This window comes from Crocodylus siamensis, chromosome 13 (assembly GCF_052110815.1).
Source record: "Crocodylus siamensis isolate JL-2025a chromosome 13, ASM5211081v1, whole genome shotgun sequence".
Taxonomy (NCBI): domain Eukaryota; kingdom Metazoa; phylum Chordata; order Crocodylia; family Crocodylidae; genus Crocodylus; species Crocodylus siamensis.
Window position 1 is genome coordinate 5,696,615 of NC_143407.1, and position 13,819 is coordinate 5,710,433.

The window sequence follows — 13,819 nt, forward strand, 5'->3', positions numbered from 1 at the left end:
CCCTTGGCTCAGACCTCGAGGATGTGTTGCGCTTGCCTCCTCCCCCCGCCGCGCCTCCCCTTCCAATCTGGTCTGCATTTAGAGCTCAGCAGGCTCAGAGCGCTGCCGCGGCTTCGTGGAGAGGCCCAGGCGGGACTCGGGCCTGTTTGATTTTTCTTTCCCCCCCCCCACTCGTGAGGGCCCCACCAGTCTGCCTGTTATCTCAGGCCGGCAGGAATCCCAGACGCTCCGATGAGGGCAGGGGCTGGGGAGGGATGGTTTCCATTAGCCTGTTCCTACCGCGTGCCGGGGACGTCAGCAGGGACCATTACCTGCATCCAGTGCAGCCAGCAGCGGAGTTTGCGTTGGCTGTGATTTGCAAAGGGCTTCTCTTATGGAGTACAGACCCCAGGGGGACCTGGCTGCACCCTTGTGGGGCAATAGAGCCAGATAGCCCCAGGCAGGAGCTTGCATTGCTCATCAGCTCCAGCTGGCCCGCTGGATCGTCCCCTGCCTGCCCAAGTGCCCCCCAGCCTTCCTTCACCTCCTCCAGGGCCATTGATCCCATTCCAGTTGTCGCCGGCAGGCTGGCAAGCACCCAGCAAGGCCAGTGCCAGTGCCATGAGCTGATGTGCTCTAGTTCCAGCTCGGCCCAGTCTTGCCCTTGGTCACTATCTGCTTGTCAAAAGCCCCTTGCCCTCCCAGGCTTGGGAACATGAGGAGCTAGGACCTGATGGGGCTTGGGGTGGGGGTCTGCGTGGAGACAGGGGGACTCCCCTTTGCCAGAGCCCCTCAGCCTGCTTTGTAGTGACCTCTTTTTTTCCTGTCCCAACCCATAGGAAAGTGCCGTCTCCGGGGTCCCATGCAGCAGCCTGGCATAGGACACATGGGCCTCTTTGTCAAGCTGCGCAGAAAAGCCAGCTGTGCTATGGACATCCGAACCCCTGTGCCCATGTTGGAGTTGGGGTTTGCGTCCTCCTGGTGATAACATCCTCCAGGCAGAAGGTGGCAGCTAAATGCGATTTCCTCGTTAGCCATTGGAAAATCAGCAGGGCCGTCTCATTCTAGGAAGACCGATTTTCATGGTCAGGCACCTGCATGCCCCTGTGCCTGTGCCACACCAGTAGGATTATGATCGTTTCCATTATGGCAGATCTTGGGAGCCCTAATGAGCCGCTTCCGACTCAGCTGTGCTCTGTGCTGTGCCTGCAAAGTGGCAGAGATCGTGCCGTTCCCCACCAGGAGAGCCCGTGGCCTCTGCCGGTGCCTGGGAAAGAGTGGCTGGCTCCCTTATGCGTGGCGACTGCGTGGGTTGAAAGGACAGGGTTAAATTTCCCAGGGGAGCGCCTGTGACGGGGTCCACGTGGCTCTCTGACCTGCCCGGTGCAGGGATGTCTCCCCCACCATCCTTTGGGGGCTGTGGGGCTGCGTCTTTGCACACCGGGTGTCCACATGCTACCAGCTCTGCCCGTGTCACGAAGGAGAGCCGGGTGCTCCCGATGGCTGAGAGGCAGGAAGCAGTGGGGAGGCTCAGGTGAGCAGGGAGGAGCGTGGCAGGGATCCAGAGAGGAAGGTGCCAGCACACTCGGGCCTTGTTAGGTGCCCAGCTGGCACCCGGCCGTGGCTTTGTGCAGGAGGCTTCAGCGACGCCTCCGCGTGGAGGTGAGCAGGAGGCACCCGTGGTCCTGCCAGGCACTCCCTGCTCGTTGCCTAAAAGCCCTGTGCGCGCGGAGGCAGGGAGGGGCCGGTTCACAAACAAGATCCAGGAAAACAAGAGTTTGCAGGAACTCAGGGGTGGCTCCGGGCCAAGGAAATCAAACCGCTCCCCAGCCGCCCGCGGGGGGTGTGTCGTGTCGGCGCGCACACGGCTGAGCCCATGAATGTTGCATGGGGTGCCGAGCGGCAGGCCTGCCCAAGGTATCCTGCTACGTCTCCGGGGATCTGCAGCAGGGCGGTGCCCGGCTGGCTGTGTCTGCTACCCCAGCATGCAGCATAATCCTTACTCTGCCTGCTCCCCTCTCTCCGGCGCTCCCCTCACAGGGCCTGGAGGCGTATGGACCGTGCCCGCAGCCCTGGATACTTGTTGACTGCGCCCTGTGGCCTTGGTATTACCCACTTCAGGCGCTGCCTGGGAGCTGTCTGTGATTTAAACTTTTGGCTCTGTTCACCTGCCTGCACACGGCTGTCTCCAGCCTTTCCTGGATTACCAGCCTCTCTGCGCTGAGATGCATCCTCCGTACACGGGCAGGGGGCCGTCTTTTTGGCTGCCTCAGGGGCTGCAGGAAATATTGCCGAGTAGCCTTCAAGAGGTGACTGCACGGCGCCATGATCGACTTCTCTGCATGTGGTGAGAGGTAGCTCGTGGGATAGGATCTGAGGGAGGAGTGAGCAGCCACTGGCATCCAGCGTGACATGCAGGCAGGGAAGCATCCCTGGAAAATCACGGGTCGCCCTCAGCTCTGGGTGGGGCCGAGCGCTGGGCTCGGAGGTGTAGACAGTCCGTCGGAGAACTCCACTCATCTTTAAGGGGACCTCTATCTAGCAAACACTGGCAGGGGAGACACCATGATCAATCAGGTGATAGCTTTGTTTATCACAAGGGATGCTAGCCTGATCACCTGCCTTCGAGTTGTCTCTGATACGTCCTCCATCGGAGGTCTGTATTGAGCAGATTCATTTTGGTGTTGGGGGGTGGAACCGGAGCTTGCTCCATCCCCTCCATGCATTGACCTGGTATACCAGTGCTTCCAGGACCGGTGCAAAAAAACAGGAAAAAAACCCAAAAAACCTCTCTAAGGACGCAGAGACTAACTTCAAGAGGTTCAGAAAACCAGTCCTCATTTTCCATCCAAACATCCTTCCGGTGAGAAACAGCATTTTGTTGAAAACATTGTTTTTATACAAAAAAAGAGAGAGAGAAAAGTCTTTGAAAAATCCGCCCCTTGTCCTTTGGTTCAGATTTTCTGAGGTTTCATACAGGGAAAAATCACTTTGATGGCCTGTTTTTTCTTTCAGGCTTTTCCCTGAACCCTGGGAAATTTTGAAATTTTGAAATTTTATTTTTTATTTTCAATTTCATTTTCATTCATTTTCCCTGCAGAAGGATTGATTGAGGCAGCCTTTTCTGCCCACATGCATTTTAGTAGGCAGCTGTATGCTCACACCAGAGGCTCTGAACTGTTGAACTGTGTTGCTTGATCTGCGGTAGAAAGCTGTGTGCGCCCCCACACATTGGTTTAATACCCATGAAACGGGCTGGACTGTGTGCAGAGAGTGGAGTTTCTTTTCCGATGAGAAATTTTGGTTTGGATCCAGATCTGAACTTTCCCGGGCCTCGTGGCTTCATCCGCTGCAGGCAGCGGGGTAGCTGTGCTCTGGGCTGGAAGAATTACCACTTCTTCATGGGGTTCCCTCTCGGCATGTTGTTACAGAGGCGTTGGCACTGACGCCGAGTGTCTGTGTGGCTGCACACCCACACGTGAGGGTCTGTGTGGCTGCACACCCACACATGCTCGTTTCTGCGTGGCAGTTCAAGTGCAGATGCTTTGTCCTGAGTGGGGATTTAATGTGTTCTGGCATAAGCCCTGCTTTGACACCGTGGATGCACATCCAGATGTAGAGTGACTGTGCCCTCAGGCCGTGTGTCTTTGCTTGTGGAGTTGAGCTGTTTCAGATAGCGTGTATTTATGAATGACTATGCACAGCAGGGGTCTAGATGGGCCAGGAGTGTTCGCTGCAGCAAGGGGACTGTACATCAGGGTGCTGGCACTGAGGGCAGAGCCACAGAAAAGAGGTAGCTTGTGGACATAGCTGCTATATTGTACCTCTGTCAGGGCCAGCCAGTCCTCCAGCTGGTCGGGTGCTGGATTAGCTGGCCTTCGGGGTCCCTTCCAGCCCTACAGTTCTCATGGGAAGCTGAGGATGGCTTTAAAAAACTTGGGAAGGCTGAGACTATGTCTGCCTTCCTCTCGCAGGGCTGGTGTGTTAATGCTTGAGAGCGAGTGCGGGACCTCTTTTCGCCTCTCCCAGGCCACCCAGGTCAGAGCTTATGGCTGCTACCTGGAGGCCACCTTTCTCGTGTGGGACGTTGAACACCCCTGTGCAGAGTAGCCTGCCCTGCTCCTTGCATTGCTGCAGGCCGCGGGCAAGGCCAGCGCATTCCCATCTGGGGGCGGGGACGCGACAAGGATGTTATGGTGTAATAATTGTAACGGCCGACGCTTGGCACTTCCTGGGAGCCTCGTGTGCTTGGCAGTGCTTCTGTGCCCAGCAAAGCTGACCTGGCAATGGGCAGCTCCAGTTGTGCTGTGTCAGGCGGAGGAGAAGGCACGTTTCAGCCTGCTCTCTGGGAGGTGAGAGCCGTGAAGCTGTGGGGTGTGAGCCTGGGTCTGTTCTTGGGTGGGCGGCTTGGAGCAAATGCTGGCTGGTAACATGGGGTTCAGCAGCCAGCCCAGATACCACGGTACTGGGGCATTGCACTTCCGGAGGATGAGGCAGCCCAGCCTGGATCAATGGGTCCCTTAAAGACCGAAGTCCTGAGTGCTTGTCCCCACTCTGGTGATAGCGGGGGGTTGTCCTGGTGCTTGGCACCAAAGTTTCCCCATGTTGCCATTTTGCAGCCCCCAGGTGTGCTACGCAGAGCTGAGAGGCCCTGTGGGGTGAAGGGCTCTGTCCAGCAGCCTGGTAAGGTGTTTTCTTTCAGTTTGGAGCAGAGATGGGTTTGCTTTAAGGCACTGCGCTGGGATCCAGGAGATCTTGATTCAATTCCTGCCTGTCCAGAGCTGAGGGCTAACTCTCTTGATCTCTTCCTGCCTTCAGGTTGTTTGTCTTGGTGCTCTCTCACCTTTTGTCTCATCTCTTGTGGGACAGAGTGAGACTCTCTCACCAGGTACATGCAGCACCTAGCACCAACGGGGCCGGGGGCATCTGAGAGCTGCTATGATACAAATCATTACACTGTGGAAAGATGCGAGACTGGCCTCAACAGCATGGCGCAGGGAGCAGAAAGCTGCCCCCAAGGGGCAGGGGCTGTGCCCATCGCAGGCCTGGGGAGTCCTGTGCCGTGCTGCCCTTTCCCTGCCTGGCTCTGATGGATGGGAGCAGCTTTGCTGCCTGGTCTTTCGCTTCAGCTCTCCTGCTGGCAGCACGTGATTTAGGGAGAGCAGGAGCACAGCTCAGAGCTGTCTGCACCTCTGGTCCAGAAACCTTGCTGAGAACCAAGGAGGATGCAGAGGCAATAATTCCTCCTTTGACCTCTGTGATGTTCTCCCCCTCTGTCTGCCCTCATAGCTGGGCACTCAGGCTCTGGTGTGGCTGACTGAGAAATGAGTTACTTTCTCCTGGCCAGCAGTTTGCAGCATGGCACAGGGCAAAACAGCCTGACTTCACCCAGTCCCCCCTGCTTTGCGTTACCCCTTGGTCTCGTGCCCCCCCTTCCCGCTGATCTGTAGCAGTTACTTCATGAGGATGTGCTTAGTACCCAAACTCCCCACTGAGCTACCCTATATGTTGGGTGCAGACCTAGGAGTACCTGGCTCATCCTGGATCTACCCCTGGCATGATGGGTGGCTTGGATAAGTCACCCCATCCCTCTGCCCTGGGTGAAATAGAGCCAACTGTGTGTCCCATTGCCAGTAGTATTTCCTTTGCTTAACTGACTTGGACAAGTCCAGGCAGAGGCAGCAAGGTGGGTAAGTTGCTGGGGTCCAGCACCCTTGGCCGTGGGAGGAGAGAGGAGAGTGCCCCTCAGAAGCGTAGGTGGGCCACTGCAGTGCAGATAAAGATGTGCTGGAATAGGGAGTTTCCTGTAAAACAGTTTCCTGATGGTAAATGCTGGTTCATCAGGACTGAAATGTTTTGCAGTTCCAGGATGGCATTATTGGTTGAAATGAGAGAGCAAGAACAGCCCTCTGGAGCAGGTACTAGCTTTTGGTTCAGGGTGTGCCAGTGCCAGCGCCCCTGCTGGGACCTGAACCCAGTGGTTCCTGGCTGGAGGGTCTTGGTCCTCTGCTCAGGGTCAGACTGATACCACATTTGGGGTCAGGAAGGAATTTTACCCTGTGGTCAGATTGGTACGGACTGGAGTGCAGGGGAGGGGGAAGTGATGCTTTCTTCTGTAGTGGGGACACGGCCCCTCTGCCTTGGATCTCCTGAGCGTATATTAACAGCAGGAGCAGGACACTGGCCACAGTGGTCCCCCTGCTTTACCTGTGGCAGGTTTAGGTGCTCTGCCTTGTGGCTGTGTGCTTTTGGCCGGGGGTTGGACTAGATGGTCTCCAGAGGTCTCTTCCAGCTTGACTTCCCCATGTTTCTGAGATACCTGCTCAGGCCTCATCCCTGTGTCCTTTTCAGGCCTAGTGAGGACCCTCACTGCCACGTGGGTGCCTGTTCTGGAGGGGGTCGGGGTCAGGGTCTGGGTCTGGCAGAGAGACTGGCAGTGGGAGTAACCTATGTGCATGCTGCTTAACAGGAACCCCCTCTCCACCACTTCTAGGTGGGGGGTATGTTTGATCCTACACAAGAGCTCGGTATGGGGCCGCTGGAGGTTACAACACAGGTTATTTGCTATTGACTTCTCCATGGGATGGTGCCAGGTGCAGGGCAAGCTGGTTCCTGCTACTACTCACTGAAGCTAAGCTCAGAAAGCGATGTCAAGCACTGAGGATCCCTCCTCTCTCCTGTTCTTGACCTGCAACACATGCTTTAGTTTTTGAGGTGTGAAACGTTGGACCTAGTGAAAGGCTTGGCGTAAAGGATCTGGCTGGCAGTAATGGCCTTTCGGACACAGGGCATCAGAAGGGATGGCCTCATACTTCCTTTATAGGTTGAGCTATTCAACGCTGTGAACCCATCTGACATCAAGGTGTTCAGCTGGACTGGTGCTGGAAGGGAGGTCCCCTAAATTGTTCCCTGTTCCCATATTTCACAGGCCCCTGCTTGCTGCCACTGTCCCTGCACCTGCGCTGCTGCAGACCGTTCCCTGAAAGCAACACGTGTCGCTGCCTTCTACACGAAGGTGTTCGGAGATGCACGTCAGAGGCCATTTGTAACGAAAAGCAACAGCTTTATTGACCCAGTTAGCTTACAAACAGTGCTACTTGTTCCTACGCCCTGCCGATAGAGCTCTTTCAGATTAGCTGCTTGCCTATCAGCAAAGGATGGTAGAGCAAGGCGAAGCGTTCAAACCGCAGCACTATCCATGCTGCCATAGGCAGGGCCAAGCGGGAGGGATGACCACAGGGTCACCTTGGATCTTTTCTGCCCTTATCATCCAGTATCTCCTGGCTCAGCACACGTCTAACAATGCGTTGGACATTGTTGTGTGGATCCCCGTCTATCGCTGTGGGATGCTGCTTCCATATTAAGGATTTGTGGAAGTAGTTCCTGGGAGGAACGATGTCCTGGCCTCAGCCGAGCTGATGGGTGGGCTGCTCGTGACGTCATTTGTGCAGTGGTGACCCCAGAGCTACGGGGCAGTACTGTGCCAAGGGGGCCCTAGCATGGCCGTGTGTGCTGCTGGGATCCAGGCACGCTGTATGATATAAGCCAGCTGGCATTCAGATCTCTGCTTCCTTGTTTGGAGGTTTCTTGCAAATGTCAGTGCCACGTTCCCTCCCTCCGACTTATTGTAATAACACTCTCAGTGGATTTCAGTTCGCTGTACCCCTTTGCCAGGCACGTTTCCCAGGTTCAGCCTCACACCCTGCCTTCAGTATGTCCCCTTCTCAGTCAGGGGCTACAACACACTTTGCAAATCCTGAAGCCTTTCAGGGGACGAGCAAAGCGCTATTGCTACAGGGTCCCGCAGTGGAGAAAGCCAGGTCCTCAGCCTCCCTAGCCCCTTGCTACCTCAACCCTTCCCAGAGCTGGCCAGTTCCTGGTTCCCCATCCTCCCCTCCTGCCAATAGACTCCCCCTTGCTCCTTGCTGTGATATCAGTGGGCTTCAGCCTAAAAAGAAGTGAGGGGAGCTGACTGCAGGCAGGAGCAGAACAGCTCTGAAAACAAGTTGCTACTCCAAAGAGTCACAAGGCTACTCCAGAGAGTCGTAAGGGGGTGGGATCAGTCAGCTGGAGCCTGAGATGCGACCCAGGTTAGCAGCAAACGGCTGCTTCTCGGTAGGGCGTCCGTCTGCCCATCGGCCCTGGGCCTGGCAGGGCTCTCTAGCCCCCGCCCCACGCTCCTGGCCTTGTCGAGTTCTCGATGTTTCCAGTGTGGGATGAGACCTGGGCAGGGCTCAGGGGAGCCGAGTGTCTCTTCCTCGACAGCGCGGGGGCCTGCCTTCTTCACCGTCCACCGGCCTTGTTCCCGAATTGCTCCGGTCAGGCCTCAGTGTCCTCCCTGGCTGGCTGCACCTGACACGTGAGGGTGGCGTGTGTCGGCGTCTCTCCCCTTCACCTTTCTCTCCTTGGGGAGCTGGGTTGGGTTTTTTTTTTTATCTCCTCGTTACGCTCCGAGCTTGGCAGCTGCTGCACGCGAGTGCTCTTCAGCTTGAACGATGAGCCTGGACTAGGCTAGAACAGACCCCGATGCCTAGAGTGAGCTGCTGTGTTTCTCCTGCCGGCCATAAAGGAAGCAGAAAGGGAGCGCCAGAAGGAAGGGAAGACAAATGCTACCAGCGCCGAACTGGAGGGAATCGAGACCGGTTGGGAAGCTGATTAGATCGCCCTGCCCGCCTCCGGGCTAGGGCTGGCTTGTCCCCCCGGGATGCGCTGCCCGGTGCTATAGAAGACCCCGCTGGAATTGCAGGAAGACCTACCTCTCTCCCAGCTCTCCTGGAGGGATGGTTGCAGCTGGGGCTCGCAGCTGAGCTCGGGAAGGGCCCCGTCACGATGCTCAAGTTCCGGGCAGACCGTCGGGTCAGGTAGGACTCCCCTGGCGAGAGCAGGGGAAGGGGAGAGAGGGCAGGCCTGGCTCCGCTGGCCCGGGGGGGCTCAGTGCCTGCACGTACGAGGAAGTGCATGGGGGAACTTCAGTTCGGTCAGTGACTGCTGCATTGCAGTGCTTCAGGAGGAGATGCTTAACTCAGGAGTTCTTGGAGCCGGGTCAGGCAAGGCGAGGCTAGGAGGGGAATAATTTAAGGAGGATCCTGGGAAGTTACCTGCCCTTCCCTGCCTGGGCCTGGGCGGGGTTGGTGTTGCAGGGGGCAAGGAGGCTGTTGGGTGAGTGTCAGTGGGCACCGCAGAAGCTGCACAGGGCTGGCCTGGGGTTGGGGGGCCTTGCCTGGAGATAAAGAGCAGCTGCTGGATGAATGAGCTGTCTGAACAAAGGCTGTGCTCAGACTCAGCGCCCTGGGGAGAGTCCCTGGCTGTGGGCATCAGTCCTGGCAGGACTGGGACAGTCAGCATGGATGAGGGGTCCCTCGACTTTCCCCACCTGCAGGCTGCCCTAGCAACGGCCCAGTAGCATTTCTGTTGAAACAGTGCTGCCCTGGCCCCTCTCCCTCAGCGTGGGGTGAGGGGTCATCCCTTCTGTGTGTGTCTAATCCCCTGGCCGTGCGCTCAGAGCCCTGGGCTCTGCCCCCTCCTCTGAAAAACTTGGGTGCAACAAGCACTGTCTCCTCTGCCATCTTAAACCAGGCAAGGAGCAGGAAGAAAGGGCTTGGTGTCTTTCTGAGTTTCGGTTCCCTTCTTTCTTAAAAGCAGTGCTGCTGGCTCCACGCAGGGAGCGGGATTTGTCCTTATTTATATCTGGATGCAGGCGAGTGGAAACTTTTAAAGCTGATGACTAGGAAGGGAGCGACCAGTGGTGCAGAGTATTGGCTGCAGGGACAGGGCTTTGGACAGCAAGGGGGTATGCAGGGAGAGCTGCTTTAGCAGGATTCCTGCCAGCAAACAGAAGACCCACTAGCCTTGACTTTCTCCCAGGTCTTTGGGTGCAATCCGTGTGCGTGGAGGTGGTGGGGGGGGGCAGGGGGTTACAGCCACTGTTTTCTTTGCTTAAACTTTCCCCCTTTTGCTGATGCTACAGTTGCAGTGCGCTGGCTGTTTGCGTGTTGAAATCATCCATGGGAACACAGTCCCCGAACAGCCTGATGCATGGCTGTGCTACGCTGGGAAGCCAGGAGCTCGGAGGGGGTGAGAGCCGCGTTTCCTGTGCTGACAGAGCCTGGTAGCTGCCATCCTGTTAGGCTGATGGGTCTGTGCAGTCGCACTGCGTACACTTGCTGTGCTCTGGGACATCTCTGCCACCCTCCATGGAGTGGGATTGAGCAGATCTAGCGCTGAACATGAGCTGCGTTGGGACCAATGCCTTAGCTTCGCCAAAGCAAGAATCTTCTTGAATGTGCTGTGGCGTTCGCCTGCTGTGGACTGGTGCTCCAAGCTGGCAGCTAAGAGCCTGGTTAGGGATCCCACCCCCTTGGAGCTCCTTGATTTCTAACCTGAAGGGCAGGGGGGGATGCATTGCCAGTGCTAATTGGTCCTGTTGTGCCTCTTGGCAGGAACCTGGGGCTTGCAGGCTGAGCACCTAATGCTGTAGCTCCGATTCAGTGGAGTCTTGCTAGGGGTGATATGTAACCAGTGCAGCTCCCTGCTTAGACTGTCACTGGAAATGGGTTTAACTGCTGTGCAGTGCAAGCCAAACCAAGAAAACCAGGCTTCAGCCAGTGTGCGTGTCCACGCACCATGTAGTCTTGGTTTAACTAATGTGCAGCTTCACAGCATTAATTAAATAGGTTCTCCTTTGCGCAAAGCAGGTCTTGTAGTTGCTGTGCACAGTGCTGCTGGCTACAGAGGCAAGTGGCAGAAGGAACTGGGCCCTGAATGACTGTCCAAATTAGGAACATAAGGGTCCACAGCCTTTTTTAACATAGGATGCTGCAGTCCGCACAAAGCTGGATGCTTAGGGTTAGAGGCTAGAGGTAAGTGCTCCTTGGCTCTCTTATAGTCCTAGATATTAGCTTAGGATGTGGAGGGCCTGAGTTAAGGTCCATTCTCTGCCACAGACTTCCTGTGTTCCCTTGGGGGGACTAGCCACCTCATCTTTCTGTGCGTCAGGTCCCCATCTGTACAATGGTGACGACAGCACCATCCTGTCCCCCAGGTGTATGTGAGGATAGACACATTAAGGTTGCTGGTGTGCTGGAACTATAGCAAGGGTTATTTGTAGTGTCGTCGCACCTGAGGCCTAGTCATGGGTTGCAGGTCTCCCCTGTGCTAGGTGCTGCACAAACAGAGCAGAAAGCTGGTCCCTGTCCCAAACGGCTTACAGTCTGTGGAGGTGCCTGAGCCGGATGGATCCAAACCACCAGTGGAGCTGTGCTAACACAGACTGATGTTTCCTCATATTCATGGAGTACCCAGTGCCATGGCACTGCGATGTGTAGCCAGTATAATGCATTTTTGGCAGTGCCAAGGGCTTCATGCTCCTGGATTTGTTGAGTTTGGGTTTTGTGCATGTAACCACGCTTGGCTGCAGGAGTGGTGGTGTTGTGGGGGCAATGTTTCATCCTTCTCTCTTTGCAAGCCATTACTGTAAAGGCCTTGTCTTACCCCTTCAGCATGTCCCCAGTGTGTTTCTGATCAGTCACTCAGTCGGTTTGCAGGAAGCCAAGAGTGACACATTGCCCATGGAGGTGTTGGCCTACCAGGAACACAGCGGCTCTTCTGGGCAAGCTCAGACTCAGATGATGCCAGTCTGGTCCAGAACTGTGCCCGTGCCTGGACCAACTCCATGCATTGGCTTCTTGTGCTTGAACGGTGCTCCTGAGGGTATTGCTTTACTTTTAATGAAAATTACTATGCCAGCACAGCCCTTAGTGTAAGGCACCTCTCTATCACTATAATGAAATTGTTTATTCCCCTTCCCACATGGCAATAAACTTTCATACTACCATCACTGTGTCCATGCGCATGACACCAACAGGCAGTGGTTAATGTGCTCCAGGATTTGTGGATGAACCTTGGGGCTCTGTCCAGTGTTAAGGGGAGTCCATGGAAAGACTCTCATTGACTCTCCTGGGGTTTGGATTGGGCCCTGGGGACTATTTTGTTGTGGAGCAAGGCTTTCCCATCTCAAAATAACCAAGCAGGGATTATGGCTCACCGAATGTCATGGGGCTAATTTGTTCTGACAGCTGTAGTTTAGCTTTATGTTAATATCTCATCATGTTGCAGTCAGTGTTCTGTGATATGTCCCGTAGAAATAACGGGGTCTCGGCGATCAGAGGCCTCCTTCCGCTTGCTGCTCTGCGAGCTCTGCTGGGAAATGCGGGTGAAATTTGCTGCGCAGATTATGCAGCGTGTGGATTAGGGAAGGGGAAGAGAAGGGAGGTCCTGCTGCCATTTGTAATCCGTTGTTGCCAATCCATCCACCATGTCAGGGGCACTTTGGAGTGGGCCTTTTCATGGTCTCCTGGGGAGAGTGAGGACTTGTGGCTTTTGCTTCTGGAGAGGTTTCTAGTGGGCCAGGGACCCGGGCTGATGGCCTGGCTTGGCCCCCTCCCCTGGAATCCTTCAGGCAAGAGCAGTTCCACTGCCTGCATCCAGGAGTGGAGGTGGCAGCAGGATGAAGGTCAGTACAGGTGTTGCTTTAATGCTGTAGTCCTTCATACCCAGCCTACAGAGGCCCCATGGGCCATGCATAATGCCGGCTTAGTGGCATGTGCCAGGGCAGCATGCGGCCGCTGTCTGAGATAGGCACCTGTGATTTAGTCCCCGGCGTTTGGGTGCTGAGGGAAAATGTTATCTCCTGGTCCGTCACTGATAGCCTTATCTCCGCAATGCAGCTGCGCAGTCAGGGCTCGCACTAGAGGCAAGGGGCTCAGTTCTGGTCTGCTGCACCCATGCGAATCGGTGGTTTTTGGAGCAGGCTGTGGACTGAGGTATCCAACATCCAGGGTTGTCCCAGGCTGTGTTGGACAAGAATTCACTGGGAGGCATTGCAGGCTGGTGTTTGGAGCTGAGGATGGGGGCAAGGTCTTCTAACATCTGTTCTGCACTGCCACAGACCAGATGAGAGGCTGAATCACTGAAGTCTAGATGCTGATACTTTCCCTTCCGTCCAGTAACACCCTGTGGCATGAGCCGTGCTGTGAATCTCAGCAGAGCTGGCCAAAGAGTAAAGTACCATCCTGTGCGAGGGTCCCTGAACCTGGCCCTTGGGGCCTGCTGTTCAGAAGTCCTAAGTACCTACAACCGTATGCGGTCGCTGGGAGGTCAACACCTCTGGGAGCTCAGACCCTTGATGCCTTGTGCCTCAGTTTCCTCATCTGTAAAACGTACTGACTAATACCGCCGCACCTCTATAAGGTGCTTTGAAATCTGGGGGCTGTGTAATAATGGTGCATGGTAGCAACTGAAAGGACTGACTTGACTACTGCGCAGAATGGACTAAGAGAAAGCCGGGCCTTGAAAGGGTCTTTTTGTCTGACTGTCAATATGAAGTCCATGCCAGCTGGATACGAGGTATGCTGCTTACCCTTCACTTCTAGTGCCTGTCTAACCCCTTCCTTGCTAGCTGGAGTCCACTGGTGATATGTTATAATGGCCACCAGTGGACTTGCCATTTCTGTGGCTGTCATGCCAAGCGGCTGTGTAGCACTGCAAGATTAGCATAGAGGAACCTCCCAGGGACTGAGGTGTGGTGGGATGTTACACGAATGCTGTAAGAGGGCTATCCTGACATTTGGTGTGTGTGGAAGCTGCGTGTCTGATGCACTGTGCTTCTCCAAGTGAACTCGGTGGGGGAAATGGCCTGGCCACTTGAGGGGTTAATGCTTATCTGTGCATGCTATGGCTAGGCCAGAGCAAATAGAAATGCGGTATAAATGATTTGTCTCCATCAAGACCGGGCGTGGGCATGGGGAAGTGGGTGCATGGTTGGGAAGGGCCAGCGGAAGGA

General features: G+C 55.6%; 1 protein-coding gene and 1 non-coding gene across 2 annotated transcripts in view; both read left to right on the plus strand.

Moving 5' to 3' along the window:
• Positions 1 to 13,819, plus strand: part of PLEKHA6 (pleckstrin homology domain containing A6) — a 119,325-nt gene that overhangs the window by 65,262 nt on the left and 40,244 nt on the right. The gene's annotated exons all lie outside the window — the stretch shown is intronic.
• LOC149853745 (U2 spliceosomal RNA) lies at positions 2,560 to 2,746 on the plus strand. Its single transcript, XR_016439061.1, has one exon. It is a non-coding gene; the product is annotated as a U2 spliceosomal RNA (small nuclear RNA).